Here is a 23,897-nt window from a genome sequence, read left to right on the forward strand (position 1 = left end):
TGCAAGTACAACTTAATGACTAAATCTCAGCTGTGAACTCACTATGTCCGCATTAATTATTAACAATTATCTTCTAAGACCTTATGTTTCGGGCTGCATGGGCTTAGCTAATTGCAAGTGTGTCTCTGGAGGGAGCGTTGCCGATGTGGACTGGCACCTTTGTCAGTTGCAAGTAGGTTGACATTCGTGCCCTAATACTTTGCATTTCATTTTCGGTTTTATCAGTGGACTAAATTCGTCGCCCTCTTCCAGGGTGTGCAGATTATTCTCAGATCCCTCTAACGAGGCTCATTACATGTTCTAACTTGTAATCATAATAACTGCAGTAGTTGTGGCGCTCACACATCTGCGCTTATGACATGTAGTCTAATCGTAGCCTTTGCAGGAAATTTCAATTTGCATTCAAAGCCTCAACACAATAGGCTTATTTCACGCCTGTCAAAACATATTTAAAAAAAAATAAAAAATAACCAGGAAATGTTACGAAAAATAGGACGCGTGCCCCTGAACTAAAGTGATTCCCTGTCTCATATGGAAGTGTTGACATATCGCTTACGTGAGCAATACACCGTGTACTCAGATCTGGAAATTACTTTTACAAATCGATATTTTATTTAGTCTATTTTATTTACTTATAACGTGCAAAATCACCAGAGGGTATGATGGCGCTAAAGATACAGAGGGACAACTCACACATATAACCAAACACATATAACAAAGCAAAAGGCAGCCGAAGAGGGCCAGAGAAGACATCAGCAGAACAGATGTGCAAGTCTTGTTGGGCTGTCTCATTGCTATCAGGAATTTTTGTCCAGTTAAAGCATTCGGATGTGACCTCACTGATACTCAGCACTATAAATCTCCTAAAAAAATAACTCAAGAAACAAATGGTCTACTAATGCAAGCAAACACCAGAATTCATTCATGAAGACTCTGAATGAGTCAGGTTAGGTGCACATGACATGATTTATGAGTGCAAATTCTCGATTTGTGTTTAAAAAAAAAAGAATTCAGTCTTGAAATCTATTTACTCCAAAGGTATATTAACAGAGAATGGTGAAAAATGTGGTGGTAAATGTGCTTCAATGGGCAGGGAATGGGTGTTCAAGGTTGGGGATGCCTCAGGACGTTTGTGCCCATTCCAATCCGAAAAATAATCAGAAAGATTTACATGCACTTTACACCACTGATAGCTACAGTCAGCAGATTGCAAGGATGAAAAAAGAAACTTGACATTCCAGGGCATGTCTACCTCTTCCTTTCTCTTCAAGCTTCAGAGCAGAACCAGAACACTTGATCCAGATCCCTCAGGAGCACGGAACAGCAGAAGGGGTGGGTATTAGCCAGAGATTTCTCATTTGAAGCTTGAGCAAAGTAATGGGCAGGCCAGAAGTAGAGCCAGGAGAGTAAGATAGCTCAGTACAATTGAAGAAAAGATCCAACCTGATGTTTTTGTGGGGCTAGGGATTGTGTAGCACCTCTTTGACTGAAAACGTACCTCCCACGTGGCTCCAGAACAGAAATTAGATTGTACTGATGCAAAAACAGGGTGGTGAGGTCCAGGAATTTTATTTATATTTGCAGAGTGGTCTTTAATATTATCTCACTGGTTCTACTCTTAAAAATGCCCTGTTTTAGCCAATCGTAGGAGCTATCTCTGTGGAAGGCATGAAGAACATAAGACTTTCCTTCTTGCTGCAAAAACACAGCTTTGACTTTGCAGAGATAACTTTGGAGAGATATTTCTGAACATCTGACTTGTAAATCCAGGTCCACAAGATTCCTTCAGTTATCGGTGGCAGTACTAGAGGGTGGTGTGGCCAACATAATGGCCAATTGGTCGTTCTCTTTGGAGGTGTGTCGAAAATAATCCAGCATAATCCAATTTATTTTTGTGTGCTATAAAACATAATTACGAGACCGAGAGATAGGAAACCTTTTCCACAGATGGCAGTGGGGCTCGTATCTGCTGCAGGGCCTCTGTGAGGAAGTGGGAGCAGATTCATGGCTGACCCAGCCCACCACTGGCATCCTCTGAAGGTGTTACATGGCCCCGAGCACAAGGAAAGGAAGAACAGGGAGCTGTGGTCTTAGAGGTGATGATGGTCAACACCCATTAGGTGGCACCAGAGAGGAGTGGATCCTGGCACAAGGAAGGCTGTTAGAAAGTATTTTGATGGGGGCGTGGCTACTGCACCGAGGTGAAATGGCGGACTCAGTGTGAGCTCCGCCTGCTGTCAAGGGTGCTGAGCGTCGGAACTGTTTTTCCGATGATGCAGTGAGTTCAAAGGCTGCTTCTCGTACAACTTCGCATCTGTGCTAAGCCCCTTTCACTTCACGGCAATTTCGTCCTGTCTGAGATGCGAGCGGCCGCTATTTTAGGTCGCTGCGCTCGCTTCTCACTATACGTCCAAGTTCTGCCAATTTCCATGAAGAGCAGGTTCAAATACATGCTGCCTCCATTTTTCAACCATGTTAATGCCCTTTTATTTCTGCAATGAGTGAGTCCACCTTCTCCTGGCATTTCCTAGCGGATTTGGATTGTTTATGATATTATGCATTTTTTTTCATCTTCATTATACAGCTTTCCCACATGCAATGTCCAGTAATCTGAGGAAATCGAGCAGTCTTCTTGTCAAATAATGCTGTCATTTATTTATGCTGTCATTTATTTTCTGAGGAAAATTTCTTGTAGTTCATCTGGTATTTTTGGATTTTGAAGGAATTTTTCAGTCTCAGTCTGGTCACACATTGCTCATAACGGTCATTATAACTATACTAGTTTTGGGATTCTCTTCGGCAAATGTTGCACATACTCTACTTTTACTCCAGTTGGTGATTTCCTGTGAAACTACAATGGCTAATGAAATTCACACCGCTAGATCTTCTATATCTGGAACAAAACCCAAAAGACATAAAAATGACCCGCCTTGTCCCATTCATTCTTCTCAGAATCCCATTTTAGATTCTATATTAGATGAAGTCTGTGGTCTTCAACCAATTATGTCCACGACAAACGAAAAGTTAAAACAGATTGAGGAGAGAAGGATTGTTATAGAAGGTAAAGTTCTGGAACTGGAATATGTTAGCGACCTGCAGGATGCTTCTTCAAAGATACCTCTATTAGAACAGGAAATTCATAAGCTAAAAATCCATGCTAAGGACCATGAACACCGAAATTGCAGAAATAATTTACGCCTTTATGGACTTCTGGAAACATTGAAGGTGCAGACATGGTATCGTTTCTCCAGAAATTCCTACCAGTACTTCTTGATTTTCAAGTGTCAGCAAGTCCCCTCAACATTCATAGAGCTCATCGTCTAGGACATCTAAACCCTAATGCTACCAAACCACGTGGAATCATCTTGCTTTTTCTAGAATTTAATGAGCAGATGCATGTGTTGAAGGCTGTAAGACTTAAACTTCATCTCATTTGGTCTGGCCATAATCTTTTCATATCTCAGGATATCTCCAATGCAACAAACGCTCGTCACAAAGAATTTCATGCTTTACATCCTCAAATGAGACACCTCAACATCCAATATGGAATCCTCCATCCTTGTCTTTGCAAGATTACGCATGGTGGTCGGTGACGCTCATTTGATGACCCGGAAAAAGGTAAACTTTATCTTCAGAATTTTTCATCTCTTGGAATGGATACTAATACTTGATTTTTCTATTTTTTCTGACTACTGCTTTGAATCCAAAGTATATCTTCATTCAATGTTCTCCAAATATTTGTTTTTTCTTCTCTTCATGAGGTTCTTTTTTTCTTTTCTTCTCCTTTATACCTATTGCTGAGGTCCTCTGTTCTCTGGCGTCACTATGCTCGTCCTTTTTGGACTTCTTTCCCTTTTACAGATCTGGTTGTTATGCCTTGATCTGTTTGCTTGCTTCTTTCTTCTAATTCTTTTCTCTTCTTTCTCCTTCTTTCCTTTTCTTGTTCTATCTCTCTTTTAGTTTCGTCTTTTGATAAATGTTTTTCTTCTGAAATTACATCACATTTTCTCTCATTTTAACTCCTGTTTTTTAATACCTGCTTTATTTTCAATAATATGTCCTCCTTCTTTCATATTGAACAATGTCTTTCCACCTTCTCCCTTTTTGTTTATGCAGTTTCGTGTCCCTATTTCCTTGTGTACCCCTTCCTCACATGTCATGGTTAATATGGTCTTGTGGAATGTTCGTGGTCTTGGTCATCCAGTCAAGCGTCAAAAGGTATGGTCTCATTTAGCTAAAACTTAATACCCAAGTTGCTTTTTTACAGGAAACCCACAGTGATGATCAGGAGTCTCTTAAACTCAAACGCTAATGGGTTAATCAAATAGTTTTTTTTCCTGCTATTGATCGTCATGGTTGTGTTGCTATATTGTTTAATAAATCTATCAATGCACAGAGTCTCTCATCAGATTGTGATCCCTTAGGTCGTTGGGTAAAGGCTGATGTTATCATAAATAAAAGACAAATTACCTTCTTCAATATTTATGGACCTTCCAAAGCAGATCCAGAATTCTGACAATCTATAAAATTGAAAATATTATCTGTATCCAATTCTAACATTGTGGTTGGTGGTGATTTTAACACCTGGTTAGACACGTTTTCAGATAGACAATCTAAATGCTAATTTAAACCAGATAAAACTCATAAATCATTTCAGTCAGCCATTTCCTCCTGTCCACTATTTGATACATGGAAAACGTGTAATCCAGATACCACAGAGTTTACTTTTTATCCTCCTGTACACCATATTAGATCTCAAATTGATTATATTTTAATTTCCAAATCGCTGTTACCTTGTCTCCAAACATCTGAAATTGGTTCTATTTTTATTTCTGACCATGCCCCTGTTTCTACCTCTATTGACCTGTCTTTCTCCACCTGCAAACAAGGTCGATAGCGCTTTAATAACCACCTCTTATCAGATCGTATTTTTATGTCAGAAGCAACATCCTTTTTGAAGGAATATTTTGTATTCAATAACTCGTCCGATACATCATTACATAACAATCGGGATGCATTTAAAACATCCTTTTGAGCCTTTTCTATTGCATACTATTTAAAGACAAAAAATGAATGAATGCTAAATATAAAGAAACGCTGGCTCGTATAAAAACATTAGAACACAAATACTACTCATCCAAATCCCCTTCTTCTCTACTAGAATTAATTAAAGCTAAGTCCACCCTAAATAAAATACTTACTACAGAAGCCTGTAACATCCTCCTTAATTTTAAATCGAAATATCACTGAGGTCAAAACAAAGCAGGTAAAATACTAGCAAATTATTTTTAAATCAAATCAGAACGTAAAACAATCGGACCTATTCACTCAGTTTTGAATAACTCACTCCTATCAATTGACTCTGATATTAATTCTACATTCCAATCATATTACAATCTTTTATGTACAGAAACTACTAATCCCTCTGAAGAAGACTTTACCTCTTTTTTCTGAGATATTCCCAAACCTAATACCCCCCCGGATATTTTCAAACAACTTGAGGAGGATATTTGTCTTCAAGAACTATCTGAGGCTCTCAAATCCTTGAAAAAAGCAAAGGCCCCTGGCCCTGATGGCTTTTCAGTAGAATTTTTTGTAGCTTTCTCTTCAATCTTCACCCCTAAATTATTAGAACTTTTTAAAGCTTTCATATCCACCTCTAATGCCCATGGCTCTTTTTGGAAGCCCATACCATTGTAATCCCTAAGCCAGATAAAGACCCATCCTTTTGCAAAAATGTTCGTCCTTTTTCACTAATCAATTATGATTGTAAAATTTTTCCAAAGATCTTGGCTGGATTTGTTAAGGATTTAGAAAAGGGGGTGGTGATGAACAGAGTGTCTGAGTTAAACAGACCACTCTTACCCAGTCCAAAGATCAGGGCTTGATCCATCACCGTTATTTATCTCACTGCCCCATCCCAGCTCAGAACCTGGCTATATGCAAATCAGTCTGTCCCTGGCCCAGTGCATCATGGGAACAGGGCAGACTAAACTACCAAGCCAATTCTTCACCAGAAAGGAGACAAGCTACCGGGGACCGGTTTCTGGCATTTCAGCCTTCTTCGGCCCGGCTTGCTTGAATCCTGATGGAGCAGTGAGAAAGGGACTCATGTCTGAGTATACCCTGCCACACCTATAGTGGCCAAAAACGATTTAGAAAAGGGGGTGGTGATGAACAGAGTTCTGAGTTAAACAGACCACTCTTACCCAGTCCAAAGATCAGGGCTTGATCCATCACCGTTATTTATCTCACTGCCCCATCCCAGCTCAGAACCTGGCTATATGCAAATCAGTCTGTCCCTGGCCCAGTGCATCATGGGAACAGGGCAGACTAAACTACCAAGCCAATTCTTCACCAGAAAGGAGACAAGCTACCAGGGACCGGTTTCTGGCATTTCAGCCTTCTTCGGCCCGGCTTGCTTGAATCCTGATGGAGCAGTGAGAAAGGGACTCATGTCTGAGTATACCCTGCCACACCTATAGTGGCCAAAAACGATTTAGAAAAGGGGGTGGTGATGAACAGAGTGTCTGAGTTAAACAGACCACTCTTACCCAGTCCAAAGATCAGGGCTTGATCCATCACCGTTATTTATCTCACTGCCCCATCCCAGCTCAGAACCTGGCTATATGCAAATCAGTCTGTCCCTGGCCCAGTGCATCATGGGAACAGGGCAGACTAAACTACCAAGCCAATTCTTCACCAGAAAGGAGACAAGCTACCGGGGACCGGTTTCTGGCATTTCAGCCTTCTTCGGCCCGGCTTGCTTGAATCCTGATGGAGCAGTGAGAAAGGGACTCATGTCTGAGTATACCCTGCCACACCTATAGTGGCCAAAAATGATTTAGAAAAGGGGGTGGTGATGAACAGAGTGTCTGAGTTAAACAGACCACTCTTACCCAGTCCAAAGATCAGGGCTTGATCCATCATCGTTATTTATCTCACTGCCCCATCCCAGCTCAGAACCTGGCTATATGCAAATCAGTCTGTCCCTGGCCCAGTGCATCATGGGAACAGGGCAGACTAAACTACCAAGCCAATTCTTCACCAGAAAGGAGACAAGCTACCGGGGACCGGTTTCTGGCATTTCAGCCTTCTTCGGCCCGGCTTGCTTGAATCCTGATGGAGCAGTGAGAAAGGGACTCATGTCTGAGTATACCCTGCCACACCTATAGTGGCCAAAAATGATTTAGAAAAGGGGGTGGTGATGAACAGAGTGTCTGAGTTAAACAGACCACTCTTACCCAGTCCAAAGATCAGGGCTTGATCCATCACCGTTATTTATCTCACTGCCCCATCCCAGCTCAGAACCTGGCTATATGCAAATCAGTCTGTCCCTGGCCCAGTGCATCATGGGAACAGGGCAGACTAAACTACCAAGCCAATTCTTCACCAGAAAGGAGACAAGCTACCGGGGACCGGTTTCTGGCATTTCAGCCTTCTTCGGCCCGGCTTGCTTGAATCCTGATGGAGCAGTGAGAAAGGGACTCATGTCTGGATGTCTGGATCTAGCCCTGATCTCTTGACTGGGTGAGAGCTTTCTGCTTAATTCAGAGACTCTGTCCCTCACCACCCCTTGTTGTAAATATTTTTGTCCACCCTAAGCGTGGAAGGGTATTCTCAGATGTGAGACCCTTGCTCATTGCACCATCAGGATTCAAGCAAACAGGGCCGAAGACGGCTGTAATGCCAGAAACCGGTCCCCCGGAGCTTGTTTCCTTCCCAGTGTAAGAATTGGCTTTTGTAGTTTGGTTTGCCCTGTTCCCATCATGCACTGGGACAGGAACAGACTAATTTGCATACAGCCAGGTTCTGAAACTGGGATGGTGCAGTGAGCTAAAAAACAGTGTTGGATCTAGCCCTGATCTCTTGACTGGGTGAGAGCTTTCTGCTTAATTCAGAGACTCTGTCCCTCACCACCCCTTGTTGTAAATATTTTTGTCCACCCTAAGCGTGGAAGGGTATTCTCAGATGTGAGACCCTTGCTCATTGCACCATCAGGATTCAAGCAAACCGGGCCGAAGACGGCTGTAATGCCAGAAACCGGTCCCCGGGAGCTTGTTTCCTTCCCAGTGTAAGAATTGGCTTTTGTAGTTTGGTTTGCCCTGTTCCCATCATGCACTGGGACAGGAACAGACTAATTTGCATACAGCCAGGTTCTGAAACTGGGATGGTGCAGTGCGCTAAAAAACGGTGTTGGATCTAGCCCTGATCTCTTGACTGGGTGAGAGCTTTCTGCTTAATTCAGAGACTCTGTCCCTCACCACCCCTTGTTGTAAATATTTTTGTCCACCCTAAGCGTGGAAGGGTATTCTCAGATGTGAGACCCTTGCTCATTGCACCATCAGGATTCAAGCAAACCGGGCCGAAGACGGCTGTAATGCCAGAAACCGGTCCCCGGGAGCTTGTTTCCTTCCCAGTGTAAGAATTGGCTTTTGTAGTTTGGTTTGCCCTGTTCCCATCATGCACTGGGACAGGAACAGACTAATTTGCATACAGCCAGGTTCTGAAACTGGGATGGTGCAGTGAGCTAAAAAACGGTGTTGGATCTAGCCCTGATCTCTTGACTGGGTGAGAGCTTTCTGCTTAATTCAGAGACTCTGTCCCTCACCACCCCTTGTTGTAAATATGGATTTGTTAAGGGGCATCTGGCTTCAGATAACGCTGGAATGTTTTCCAATATTCTGGCTCTTAGCAAAAAAAATCCTTCTCCACTGGCAGCACTATCTTTGAATGCAGAAAAACCTTCGATCAAATTAATTGGGATTTCGTGATTCATACACTAAAATGGTTTGGATTTGGCCCAAAGTTTATCTCATATGTCAAATTATTATATACAAATCCAAAAGCTTGTGTTTTAGTTAATGGTCTTTTTTCTCCTTATTTTTTGCTCCAAAGAGGTACTCGTCAGGGTTGTTCCCTCTCCCAGTTACTTTTTATTATGTTTAGAACCTTTTTTGGAATGCATCAGAAGTAATCCTCTTATTACTGGTTATAAAATAAAATCCCATCAAATTGAATTGTCGGCATACGCAGACAATTTTCTTATTTATATGTCCAATCCTATATCCTCCTACCCCCCTATCTACAGCAGATCACTGCAGTTTCAGGCTATAAATTAAATGTTTCTAAAACCGAGATTCTACCCTTAAGCCCTTCATGTTACAACATATGTTTGATTTGACCAACTTCACATGGTGTACTTAAAAAAAAAAATATTTAGGCATTTGGTTCTCCTCTAGCATTCGAGATACATTGCTCTATATTTTTTATGCCTTAAAACTTAACATTACTAATGTTTTTAATCTTTAGTCACCTTTATTTTTTATCATGTTGGGGCAGGCTCGTTATAATTTAAATGATGATTGTTCCCCAGATACTGTTTTTATTATCTATGTTACCATTCAAAATCCCTAAATATTAATTTACTCAGATCAATTTGTTATGCATTAAATTTCTTTGGAATAATAAACATGCAAGTATTACTATATCCAAATTGACTCGTCCCAAGAACGAGGGGGGTGTAAGATTTCCTGATTTCGAGATGTACCATAATGCCTTTACGATTCGTCAATTGTACGCTCTATCTAAAGAATACCAAGATCTACTGAAACCTTAATAGATTAATGTGGAATGTTCGTTGCTAAACGATCTTTCAATACGGGATATTACATATATGGCTAGTTGTAATTTTATTTCTAGATACCCACTTTTAATACATTCTCAATACCTCTTGCATACACTTTTCTTTAAAAAAGTTTGACCAATATCAATCCTTTTTAGGCCCCTCACTATGGTTTAATAAATGCAATAAGTTTTGTTACAAATCATTCTACTACAAACAATGGAAAGATAAAGGTAATTTTTATGTTAATCAAGTGATTGTTAATAATGTGATTTTATCCTTCTATCAGCTACAAGAGTCTTTTCACTTAGCCGACTCCTGTATTCAGCAGTATAATACTTTAGTTGCCATATTACAAGATTGTCTACAGAAATTTCTTTCTCACCCAGCCCTGACTTCTTTCACACCTGATACTCCTTAATATCAAATTTCTACTGATACTATCCCTAGTGCCTCCTTTATATATAAACTTGAATCTACACCAGATGGCACAAGGAGTAAGTAAAAGATTGAAATGGAATGGGAACGGGATCTATACCAGACATTATCTGTATCTCAGTGGGACAGGTACCGGCAAAAATTGTTCAAAACCTCCAAAGCTGCAAATATCACTCAATCTTTATATTTTATTTATAATAGAGTTGTTATTACTCACCTAATTTTACATAAATTCAACCACTCTATCACATCAAGTTGTTGGTCATGTCTTAATGCTGAAGGTTCCCTAATTCACATATTATTTTATTGTCCTAAGCTGTATACTTTTTGGGAAGCTATATGGTCAAAATGTATGTTGATTTTTTCGTATAAGATTCAATTTAACATTCACAATGTTTTCCTAGGTACTTTGTCTCCTGATTTTGATCAAATTACCTCCAAATCTATGTTGGTAGGGGCACATAAAAAGTGATAATCTACAATATTTGGGCAGATTAGGTATCCCAGGGCCACCATTAGGTGTCCCAGGGGTGGGCGATCATGTAATTATAAGAAAGGTTCTTATAAAAGATGTTTTATATGCCTTGGGGATAGAGAAATTGCACATTTCACTTTCCCCATTATAGTGAAGTGCCTCCTAAAACCAACTTTGTTGCTTGATCATGATTGTTTACTTCCGCATAGGTTCTTGTTCACATAGTGCACTGTTCCTGCTTACACACCTCAACACCAAGACGCCACGGTAATTGAGCGCTATATAAGCATATAAACATAAACATAGGAGCACTGGCGAGTGAGTATCTACCCTGTTTGACATATTCAGGAGCCCTAAAGTTCCCCATAAGTGTCCCAGGGGTGGGAGGCCTTATAAAATATGTTTTCTATGCCCTGATGATGGAAAAGGTGCACATTACAATTTCTCCATTGTAGATGCCTAGCTCTATAGGATAACATTGCAATAATTTAGGAACTCATAGTTATCGCTAGGAATTAAATTAAAAAATACCATTCAAGGACATGGAAAAATGGTATTAATAAGCCCACAAGTTATCCTAAAATATATAGAGCAAAAGTTATAAGACTTTGTTGTCTGTAAGCTAAAATTCATCCTACTTCTGGTCTTCCCGGATTGAGCCTGGCTGCTTTGATGAAGTGATAAGTGTCTCACCCGAAGAGAAGCTATCTGTTGGAGAGAGCTCTGCTACACAGGGACACCAGAGCAGGGTGTAGGGGTATTAATGCATGAGCTTCACACGAGGAATAGAGCAGGCAGTGAATCCCAGGTCCATCTACCCCAGCCCCTCTGACCCAGCCAGATGACAGGCTTAAGGAAAGAATTGGTAGGGGAATGAGAGCTATGGAAATGAGCCATTCTAGAGCGTGGGTTATCCAGTTCTTCCTCATCTACTGGGATTTCAGTCATACTCACTTTTGGCGGAGTAGTACTTTCTGAGAGAAGATTATGCCACACTGGAGGAAAAGGCCATGCTCTGAGCGGAGCTGCCCTGCACCTCATTGGACAGGAGTGCTCTCCTGCTTGGCCCCAGAGAACAGTGAATAAATATGCGAAAGGTGCATAGCCTCTCAGATCAGCTGCCTGAAACCAAGAGAAGAAGAAGTAGGCCTGCAAAGCTGGAAGCTTGATTTCCACTATCAGACCCTGCATCCTGACTTACTGTGCCTGCTGAATTGTCTGGTACTTCATCCCTTTGGATGTACCTTGTTTCAAGAGGAATAAAGAGTGGACACCCTGGAAGCTAAAGTTTAACAGAGCTCACCTGGACCATCGCTACCAAGAATCCCCTCCCTGGAGTGCGTCCATTGGATTTGTAAGGGTTTTGGTCAGGTGCATTGTGTGACTTGTGGTCTCAACTTTAAAATTACCATCTTGGGGATGCTATACCCTTGGATTGTGTTTTGGACACTTTGGACACTTTGGACCCTCAAGAGGAACTTCAGGAAGAAGTTATTCCTGAAGTAACCTATTAGGGGACTGACTCAATCATGAGAGCCAAGCGGACACCTTCAACTGTGAGTCGGCATGCCCTGCTGGTTCGTCCTGCTGAAAAGCACTGGAGGTCTGACATCTAGTGTTTGACCGGGAGCTTCCTGGAAAGAAAGCTGATGAACCCTTGCCAAAAACGGCCTGGTAAAGAGCATCGAGAAAACCCGGCAGAAAAAGCTCCTGAAAAGTTTCTACATCTGAAGTTAAAATCTTGATGGAGGGCTAACGCGAGGGATGTCTAAGCAGGGCTCCATCATGTTTGGACTGAAACTTGGAGTTTGTCGCGGTCAAGCATGACTAGATGTCCCAAAGTGGTGCTAAAAGTTTCTTAGTGCTACATAGTGCTAAATATTTAAAAATTCATATCTCTGGTTCCCTACATTGGATTTTTGCTGTTTTGGTGCTGTTCTAAAGATAAACATGTTCCCTATTTTTGTTTTTAAATTAGTGTGGGATTTGTATTGTGTGTTCTGTCTTAATTATTTACTGAGTTGGTGTTTTTAAATGCTTTACATACCTGTCTCTTACTTTAAGCCTTCCTGCTTGCAAGACAAGCTACCAAGGGTAGAGCAAGGAAATAATTTACTGAGACCTATTCCGAACCCTAGACTGTGTTAGTGACCTTATTGCCAGTGGTAGATACATATTGACCACTACTAATAACCCACTTTCCAACACAGGCCTTTTCCATCTATACACCTTAGATGTGAAATAACATTCTATTGGCTCCACCCGCTTATCAACCCCATTTGTAAAGTACATTCTCACAGTAGAAACAAAGTTAAATTATGAGTGCCCCCCAGATATAAATGGTAGGCTGCAATTAAAAGCAATCAGTCTGCACTGTTATTTTATTTTCCCAATGGTGTTGTGAATCCTGATCATGGTGAGAGTGCTTATTGCAATCCCTTACAAATTGATGTTGAAGATGTTATTAGGTCTCAGGCATGGAAACACCACATTGTTGTATTACCTCCCAGTAACCTATAAAAACTATCACTAATAATTATATGATTTACTAGATATATTTGTTTTCTGATAATTAATGTTAATTTAATTAAAATGTTACATAATAATATATTTTTTTTTTCTTTTTCTTTTTTTGTTCCTCATCTCAACCATGGCTGGCCCGTCTGTATCGTGGACAGGGGAAAAAAGAGATGTGGAGAGTAGACATGCTGCCTCAGTGCAGGACTGGTTGGGGTGCGATCGTATTACGGAACCGACAAGACCCTACAGCTATGCCGTTATCTCACTCAATCTCTGGCCCCTATGCACCCATCGACAGGTGAATGCCATTAACCAGATTCCACTATTGCTGTTACCACTGATTCGCCTTAAACCAAGGACGACAGTGATATAGCGAAGAGAGTGTGTCATGGCTTCGTAATCATTGGAACTGGGGGAAAAAAAAAAAAAAAAAAAAAAAAAGAAAAAAAAACCCCAGCTCGAGTTATTGGGACCAATCAAGTTTCGACCAAAAAGCTCTTTTATCTGATTTTCCAGCCCTGGAAAGATCCATTTTAGATATTTGTAGCATGGAGGAACACCAGTCGTATAAGGTCGGGGGAGAAGCCTCTTTCCAGCGCCTGCAAATCTCACGTCGCGCCGCCAACATTGAGTAGAACAAAAGATTGTTGTTAGCATTACGTTTCGTGTCCACTACACCAAAAATTACTAAGCGGAGATCTATGTTCACGATGGAGCCTGTTGAAGATGTTAATCTGGTGCCTATTGATTGCCAGTAAGATATTAGACGTGGGCATTCGTAAAACATATGCGCATCCGAGGCTGCCTCTTGGCCACATCGGGGACAAGCCACTGGTATACCTGGAGAAAATTTAGACAGCCTCTGAGGCGAATAATAAGCCCTGTGGAGAGTAAAAAGGTGATTTCTACGAAGCCAGGCAGGTTTAACGATATCCCAGAGAACATTGCAGGAGGTTAGCCAAAGTTCATGCACGTTTATTGTAGGCAATAGGGAGCCCCAGAGCTGGTCTGGAAGATGGAATTCTCCGTCGATCTCTTCTAAGATTAAATTATAAAAGAAGGAGACCTCCTTAGGTGCTGGTGGCCTATCGAGTAGAGAAGATTCCAGGTGGCTGCTTCCTCCTAGAGGTGGTTGTTGTCGAAAAGGTGGCCCTATTTTTTGTGCTTGTGCCCAGCTTGAAATTTGTAGGAATTTTAATCTAGAGAGATTGGGGCCTACCAGACTGACTAGGTGCTCCCAGGAGAACATATCCCCTTCAAAAAATAAATCTCCCCATGATGATATACCAGCGTCTTTCAGTGGGCTAATCAATGTGTCTTTGGTCCAGCCAGGGGGAGCAGGAAGATCCCATATAGGAGATCTATTAGAATGGTAGCCTATTTTGGTAGCAACTCGAAGGTTATACCAAGTTCTTGCAAGGTCCTGCAATACCTTCAGTTTGATCTTCTTAAAGAATTTAGGATCTCCAAACTTAAATAAAAAGCCTGACTGGTTTAGACCCTCACACTGCAATAATGCTGTGAACATGAGCCCGATGCCTTGATGTGCTGGAGTTTTGAGTAACATACGGGCGTGTGTCAACTGAAAGGCCCAAGCATAAATCTGGAGGTCAGGACCAGCCAAACCACCCTTCTCCCTACGTCGCCTCAGTTTGGTCCAAGCAATTCTGGCAGTCTTATTCCTCCAAACAAATGAAGTAATGTCACTCTGCATCTTTGCTATCAGTGTTTTCTCAAAATAAAGTGGCAAACTATTTAAAATAAAAGTCAACCTTGGTAGTATAGACATCTTAACTAAGTTTGACCGACCCAGGAGCGATAAAGGAAGATGTGCCCAGGAGCTCATTAGTTTCCTACATTCTTTAGCCACTAAAGTAAAATTTGTAGAGGCGATCAACTTTATATCCTTTATGATCTTTATGCCGAGATATCTCATATTATCACGGGGTTGCACAGGAAGCCCCACTGCTATGCCATTCCACACCATGACCTCAGTCTTCGTGGCATTAATTTCGTAGCCAGAGATATTGCCAAATTGTTGTGCTAATTTTATGGCTCTCGGAAATGCGGAATTAATGTCAGAGGTAATGATCATAATATCATCGGCATACAGGGATACTTTTTTTGTCCAATCTCTATATCTAAAAGGTGTGATTTTAGTATCTTCCCGTATTTTTTGAGCAAATGGCATGGAAACACCACATTGTTGTATTACCTCCCAGTAACCTATAAAAACTATCACTAATAATTATATGATTTACTAAATATATTTGTTTTCTGATAATTAATGTTAATTTAATTAAAATGTTACATAATAATATTGAAAAGAAGCACATTGACACTTTAAATATGACTCTAGTAAAAATAGTACAGTTTGAATGAAAAGCAAGATGGTACTATAATGTAGGAAATGACAAAGTAAGGTGGTAATGATAGTTTTCTGAAGAATTTATACTAGTATATAGAGAAGTGTTGTCTTAATAATGAAAGAAATATGAAATATAACATTAAATGTAAATAGTAGAATGTAATGCCATTCTAGCGATGGACTTTTGTGATATCAATGATCCGGTACAACACATTTTTCCCTAAATCACACTAATGCTAGTAATATATTGTTCTGAATTTGATGATTGAAGGAATTATCACTGCTCCTCTATGTACTCTTAATTTTATTCTCTTAACTAATTTAATGTTTTTTATATATTTTTCGATTGTAGTGATTTTTATTAAATGATAATAAAGATGTGTTACTACTGTCAAAAATGGCAGTCCAAACGCTCCTCAGTTTAGGAAAGAATTAAAGGCACACCTTTTTAAAAAATACACCATCATAAAACTGAAACAGTCAAATAACCAGATACCTCTCCAATCACTCTACTATTTCCCTAAGTTTCACTCAACTCTCCTCTCTGTCTGGAAGTAAAGATAAGTAATATACCTTAGTAGTGATTTCAACACATCTGAAGTATATTGGCATAATATTACAACAGCGGGTGACTGAAAATTCAAATTGATATAATGTCATGTATGTGTGGGTCATCATTGGAAATATCCAGAGGTACCTCTACATATGTAGCCAATGTGTGAACCCCCACTCTCTGTAGCTACATGTGCTCATGAAAAGTCAGTACTTCGGGGGGGGGGCATTAGGATGGCGGAAGGACCGCCACCGCCAGGTCAGCGGTCCTTAAGCCATCACTAAGCATTTTACCCACCGCCCTATTAGGATGGGGGTGGGTACCATGGCAGACGCAAGGTCCGTCAGCCACTTCACCACCAAAGGCAATCATCCCGATTGACTGGCAGGGTGCATAAAATGGTGGCGGTGCCTAGCAGGCACCGTCCACTAAATTAAGGTGTGGGTAAACAAAGGTCTTTCCATGTGGAAAGGTTGCTGGGGATTGGGAATGGGGGCCCGTTGTGGGACCCCCTTGTTGGGGGGGTGTTGCTGCACTGGGGGGTACCCATGGTAGCACTCTGCATTTCCCTGCACTGCGTGGCAGGCACAGCGTAGTGCCTGCCACGCAGTGCAGGGAAATGCAGTGCATGCTGTTTTCACATTGCGAACAGTGCTGCAGCCTACAGCACCATCAGCAATGTTGAAGGCCCGGGATGCGCCCGCCAGTAGGGTGGGCGCATTCAAATATGTGTGGTGGGACTGCTGCACGTCTGGTAGGTAGTCCCAGCACCGCAACAACGGCGGGCGGACTCATGTCCGCCCAACATCGTAAAGAGCCCCTTATTATCTCTTAGCACCATTGAACTGTCTCACTAGACATTAAGTACCTATTTGACATAATGAGCGGTGCATGTTTCTGAACGAAATAAAGTGCTGAAAACTTACAGTAGAGCATGGTAACAACTCATATAGATTATATATGTTACAGTGGAGTATTGGTTTAATCCTAAAATTCCACACTCCACAAAACAAGAGAAACTGAGCGCCATCCTAAGAATGTATTCTGTTGTGTCTACTTCAAGCCCCCATCCACTAAAGTAAAGATACTTCAAATCATTCCAAATACATTCAAGTGCTACATACTTTTGAGGCCTTCATGGGTGACTTGCTTCACTTTACAAATCCTTAATTGCTTCATATGCATCCTTTATCTTGAGCACTGCAGTGATGCATTGACTATCAAGGTCAGCAGTGTGTGGAGATGCTGAATAAAATATTAAAAGAAGAGTGAAATACTATTCAGTATGTAACTAATAGTAAAAATACCTAGTGCATGTCTATGTAATATCGAAATGTTCACCCAAAACTAAAGGAAAATGCATCCCATCTGACTAGGCAAATAATAAAAGTGTCTGTAAACAGTAGACCTGCAAATTTCTGTTTCAAGGTTGGCAAAGGACCATCAACAGAATTTTGGCAAAACTTGTCCGTCTCATGCTGTCAATTACAATTAAGATGCTCTGACAATGATTGTCATTCGCGGCAGGTGTACTAGAATGCTCATCACACTCTTCATGCTATAAGATGTCTCATACCGTTTGGTGTCAGGGGCCCCATCTGGTGGTAAATCGGTTATTGGTAGGGGTAAGTGTGCACCTACCACTAGTATTAAGGCCACTGACATGGTAAAGGGTCCAGTAAAGGTTTCAGCAAATTAGCCCCTTGCTCAACCCTTGGTAACTGACAATGAACAGTCAGGCCTAACTTAGGAGACAGGAGTTTAAAACCTTTAAAAACACCAATACATCAAATAAGTAAAACACAGAGTACAAATCCCACACACATTTATAAAAATAGGAAATATTTATACGAACAAACAGACACCAAAACAACAAAGATCCAATGAAGTCAACTGGAGATATGATTTTTTTAAATTAACTACTTTATAGTGCTTAAAAGCCTACACCGCCACTCTAGAACATCTGGAGGCACTTGACCGGGACAAAGTTAAAGTTTGAGGCTGACCACGACAGAGCTCTGGTTAAATAGACTAAGGGGCGGATTCCGATTTCGGCCGGAATGGCTCTGAACCATGTTCGGAGCTCTACCGCCCGAATCTGTCAGTCCCGGTCAAATTCCTTCCCAACCAAGCCATTCCGATCGGCTCGGTCGGGAAGGAATCCGTCTTGGATATCCGGAATACGGACGACAGGTAGCCTGTCCGCAGTCCGCAAATCCTCCAGTACTCCCGGGGTCGCCTCTGTGTGACAGAGGGAGTATGATGGCAGCTTATCACTGCCTTTTCGTGCCGGTCAGTTCTGCATGAAAAGGCAGTTGGAAGCTGTCTCTGGGGGCCCCATGGGTGTGAGGCCGCCCGATGGTGGCCTGGGGGCACCAATGGTGCCCCTCCGTTGATCCCTGCACCCGGTGGCAGGCACCTTGGGGTGCCGGCCACAGGGTGCAGGGATGAACTGCACCCCCGCTTCCAGCAATGCAAGCATGCTTTCCGTTCGGAAAGCATGCTTGCATTGTAAGGTATACTTTCATAGCTGTAACCGACGACAGCAGGTCGGTCGGCTACAGCTCCTAAGTCTGTCCGACATCGGAATAGGCCCCTAAGTGTGAGGCCTGGTCAAATTGTTACTTTCACATGTCATAACCTGTCTGGAGCTTTTTCTTCTGGTGTCGCTCGACCCTTGACAGCAGGCCAGATTTGGAGAGAATTTTCTGGCTTGACTTTCAGCAAGACCCCGGTAAAATTGTGGAAATTCCAGAGCTTTCAGAGGACTGAATCTGAAATCCTGGCAAGTTCTCCAATCTTTAGGAGGTGCTTCTTGAAGGTCTCCTTATAGGTTCAAAGGGGGACATTATGATGGGGGAAGGACCGCCACCGCCGGGCTGTCAGTGACGGTCCTTCTGCCATCACCAAGCATATTACCCACTGCCAAATTAGGATGGCAGTGGGTACCGCGGCGGACGGAGTTTCCGTCTGCCCCTTCACCACCAAAGGCAAAAGCACTGATTGCCTGGCAGACGGTGCAGGGCCCCTAAAATGATGGCGGTGCCTAGCAGGCAACTTCCACCAAAATAAGGATGTGGGCATAGTAAAGGCCTTTCCAAGGAGGGAATGCCACCATAGAAAGGCTGCAGGGTGTGGGGGGATGTCACTGCACTGGGGGGTACCTCTGGTACCCCCCTGCATTTCCATGCACAAGTGGCAGGCACTGCGTGGTGCCTGCCACATAGTTCAGGGAAATGCAGTGAAATCACTTTTGACATTGCGTACAATGCTGCAGCCAGCAGCACCACCCGCAATAATAAACGCCCTGGATTCGCCGGCCAGTATGGTGGGCGCATTCAAATCGCAGTGGTGGGATCACCGCATGTCTGGCGGGCGGTCCCAAACACCTCTATGATAGAGGGCGGAGCTAGTCCAGCCTGCCATCGTAATCAGCCCCCAAGTGTCCAAATCACCAATCCAAAAGATTGGGAGCCGCTTTTACTGACCGGAGTGTTTCCTGACGGCCAGGCTTGGCTCCGCTGTGAGTTTGTGGCCGGGCTTGGCTCCGCCGACCTCCTGTCCCTCGTGGTGGTGTTTGAGGGCTGGGCTTTGCTCCGCTGGTGGCCTGGCCGGGCTTGGCTCCACCAGGCCCCAATAAACTACAACACCCAGCAGCCCCTCGCGGCAAGGACGCCACCGCGCACGCAAACAGGAAGCGCCTGGGGGCGCATAAAGGATCCCTTGCAACTGAGAACAAGGGGGAGCCGCTTTTACTGACCGGAGTGTTTCCTGACGGCCGGGCTTGCCTCCGCTGTGAGTTCGTGGCCGGGCTTGGCTCCGCCGACCTCCTGTCCCTCGTGGTGGTGTTAGAGGGACCGGAGGTCGGCTGGGCCAGGGACTTTACACCATTTTAACTGGACCTTTATCTGTGCTGTGTGCACGTGAGATTTTATTTTTATATATTTCGGACATTTCTTATGAGTGAGTAGTGGTTATCACCTGTGTGTAAGACGTGCCTCTCTAGGGAAGGGTACTGTGACGGTGAACCTACCAGAATTGTCTCCCACTAGCATGACTCTAGATGTTGAGGCAAACACGAGTGGTGTTACTATAGCAGAACCACCATTGCCCATTACAGTGAGTGTTGAGGTTCACTCAGATCAACACGTCCTGTTAAGTGAAGATACGGGTGTGCCAGATGAGGCCCAGCCTGAAACAAGGCCGATGAGAACTTGTAGGACAGCCCATCAAAAAGAGGTGGGGAAACATAATACTAAAGCTAAAAAAAAGGATGGGAAGGTACCTCATAGTCCAGCCATAACCCCATTTGTATTTACAGGAAATAATGACAATGGTCCGAATCTGAACTCTGATCAGTTTGCTTCTCTCATTAAAAATCTAGAAGCAAAACTAACAACGTAGATAGAGGAGCTAATTAAACCACTAACTAACAAGATTGAAACACTGGTTAAGGAAGTGGCGAGGTTGGGTGGTTTGTTATCTACACATCAGATTGTACCAACTAATGGTAGCGCACATTCGGGTGGAAAAGGGAAGGAAGTAGTGAAAGCCAAAGTACAGCTGAATACAGGGAACGGGAATACTGTTGCAATAGCTACCACCGGGTCTGAAGCATCAAATCCATCGGCTGCCCCTGTGGCAACTGTTTCGCGGATACAACCTGATATAGCCCCCCAAAGTGGCAAAACCCCTAGACCTCCCAGACATAATCGTTACCTAAATTTGCCACCAGATTGTGCACCGTTTGTGGTAGTACTGACCAATGTTCCTGCTTGTGGTACCCATCCCGCCTCTCTAAAAAATAAGGCATTGGCGTGGCTTAATAAAAAGTGTGGCTTTCCCATTTCATATTCAGAACAGATAATGGCAGTAAGGCGCGTAAATTGGGTAGGCCCTTCAAAAAAGATAGGTACTGGGGATTGTATAGTTATAAACTTTAAACATCCCCAGCATGTGGCAACTGTCCTTTTGAGAGCCTCCTCATTAGTTTATAATGAGAATAGTATATGCGTGCGCCCACTGGGATATTTCTACGCACATTTGTGCAAATCCACACCCCAACAAAGACTAACTAGGCGGGTGTTTGAACCACAGACACCAGTCCAGGACGCACAATTTATATACAACATTACAAATCCTTGTGGTTCAGGTGGTCTGAACGAAACCTACAACAGGATTAATAGTGCTGGCTGCTATCAGTTTGGGTCCAATGTTAACACACAGAACAGGTACGAAGTGTTATCTGGTCTTGAGCTATGTGATTGACAAGAGGCACCTGCGGCTCAGGGCACTGTGGCTACAGGTGAATCTATACATATAGAAAACCCTCAGGGTATGGAGTCTGAATGTCATGTTGTTTCATGGAATATTGCAGCCCTGGCTGCTAAAATGTCTGATGAAAATTGGGTGACCTATATAAAACAATTTATGATCATCTGCCTACAAGAAACATGAGTGGTGGGGTGTGATCTTTTTCTGGAAGGGTACAAGGCGTTCTACGTGCCAGCCACACCATCAATAAGGGGTAGGCCTAAGGGGGGACTTGTAATTTTTGTTTCTATCTCAATACCCTGTGAAGTACGAAGAATTGAATCACAGCATTCTGGTGTGATGGGCCTAGTTTTATCCGGAGGTAATCGCCGGGTTGGCATGGTTAATTTTTATAATGCAAACCAAGATAGTGCAGGCATGAATCAAATTTCAATATTAAATTCTTTCGTTTCTAGTTCTTTGAAAGATCTGGGACATAACCTCATGATTATGGGAGATTTTAATGTGCACCGTGTGGTGATCCGCTTAAGAAATGCTTATCAGAATTGCATTGTGAACGTATGGGTGGTCTCCATATGGAACACACCAAGGAGGGGGAATTATGTAATGATTTGTTGAACAATTATGACCTTACCCTGGCTATAACACTTAGGGACCTGCTACATCGTTTTGATATCCCTAGTTTTGAAGGGCATGGCAGGGGTACCTTTATAGATCACATACTTGTTTCTTTGACGATGCAAACTTTCTTAGATTCATTCAGCATTGTCCTAAGCAAATTTAGTGACCATAATCCTCTAACAATCTGTCTAAAAGGTTTTTGGGTAAAAAATGTAATTAAGAATAAAAGCCTAGGCAGGTTGGGAACAACTGATGGGAGGAGGCGGCTTAAATGGTCAATGGTCTCTGCGGATATTTTATACAAAAACATTGCTAAAAGGTGTGCGGAGGACATCACAGACTGTACTACTGAGGGGGGAGATCCCAGGCAGGTCCTAGCCGCTTATCAAAACGTATAAGGAGAAGGTTTCAGAATTATTATCTGTCCCCAACAAGAATCAGGTGAAAGTAGGTCCGAGGTGGTTCAGCCACGATTGCACTAAAGCTGCACGCAAACTTAGGTCTGCTCTGTCAGCTACCCCGAGGATTCGGGAGGATGTAAAATTGTGCAGAAAAGAATACAAGGCTATTATTGCTTCCCGTAAGGAGTTTTTAAGAAGAGAGGCCTGGGATGAAATACTTGACCCCTCCACCTTGAATTGCAGCACCAAGTTCTGGGCACTGGTCAAAAAACCTTTTTTGGGAGATGAACCAGGTGACGGACTTGACTGCTGCATAACTAAGGAGGAGTGGGAATGTCATTTCAAAAACCTTTATTATACAGTGGATCCTGTAACCTTTGATGTGGCCTCCTCTGACAGGGGAGGGGATATTAAATTTGATAAAAGTGAGGTATTGGTTGCCATAGAGGGTCTCACAGCAAATAAAGCTCCTGGACCAGATGGAATCCCACCGGATCTCTATAAATCAGATCCAGACTTTTGGGCACCCATTCTGGTAGCAGTATTTAATGCTGCTGCCATAGTGGGCGGTCCTACGTCTTGGGGATTGTCAACTATTGTCCCTGTTTTCAAGAAGGGAGATAGGGGAAGTGCTCTCTGCTATCGCCCAATATCACTAATAGATTCTATGGTTAAGATCATGGGGAGAATCTTACTGCAGCGTTTAACAAATTGGTCCACCGATATTAACATTATGTCAAATTCCCAATACGGCTTCTGTGAAGGCCGTTCTACGATAACACAGTGCCTTAACCTGTTTCTCATATTGAATAAATATACTGTTGTGCAGAAGGGAGCAGCACACCTTGCCTTCATGGACCTGTCATCAGCCTTCGACTGTGTAAACAGGGCAAGGCTGTGGCAGACCATGAAGGAGAAAGGTGTTGACAGGGGGATTGTGGACTTTTTGGTGCATTTGCATAGTGACACCAGAGCCAATGTTAGGTTCACATCCAATGGGGAAACCAGAGGAAACTTTAGTATTGAAAAGGGAGTGCGGCAGGGCTGTATCCTGGCCCCATTTCTTTTTAATTTTTATATTAATGACTTAGATGCCGTACTTCAGGAGGTAAAATCAGATTGTCCAAGAGTCGGCAAGAGGGGTATTCCTGTACTTTTATACGCAGATGATGCAGTTTTAATTTCAAGAACAGAAAAGGGCCTCCAGGCACTCCTGAATGCCTTTAACAACTTTATGACTGATAGGGACCTTAAGGTCAACAATTCTAAATCCTATATCATGCATGCTGGCCGTCAATCAAAACAGAAGTTAATTTTTAAACTAGATGATGTCCTGATCCCCATCACTCATACATTTTCATATCTCGGTGTTTAATTTGATACAAAGCTTAGTTGGGCCCCACATGTAGCAAGAAAGAAGGGTGAAATGACTAGAGTAAATGCCTCCATTTTTAACTTTGCTACTAAATTGGGGAAAAAGCCAAACGTTGCCATGATGAAACTCTACAATGCCAAATCGATAGCCACTGCAGTTTATGGAAGTGAGATATGGGGCTATGCCAGTGGCGATCAGTTACAGATTACTGAAAACAATTTCTTAAAGCGCCTGCTCTGTGTCCCAG

The sequence above is a fragment of the Lissotriton vulgaris genome, chromosome 3_2 (genome assembly GCF_964263255.1).
Source record: "Lissotriton vulgaris chromosome 3_2, aLisVul1.2, whole genome shotgun sequence".
NCBI classification, from domain to species: Eukaryota; Metazoa; Chordata; class Amphibia; order Caudata; family Salamandridae; genus Lissotriton; species Lissotriton vulgaris.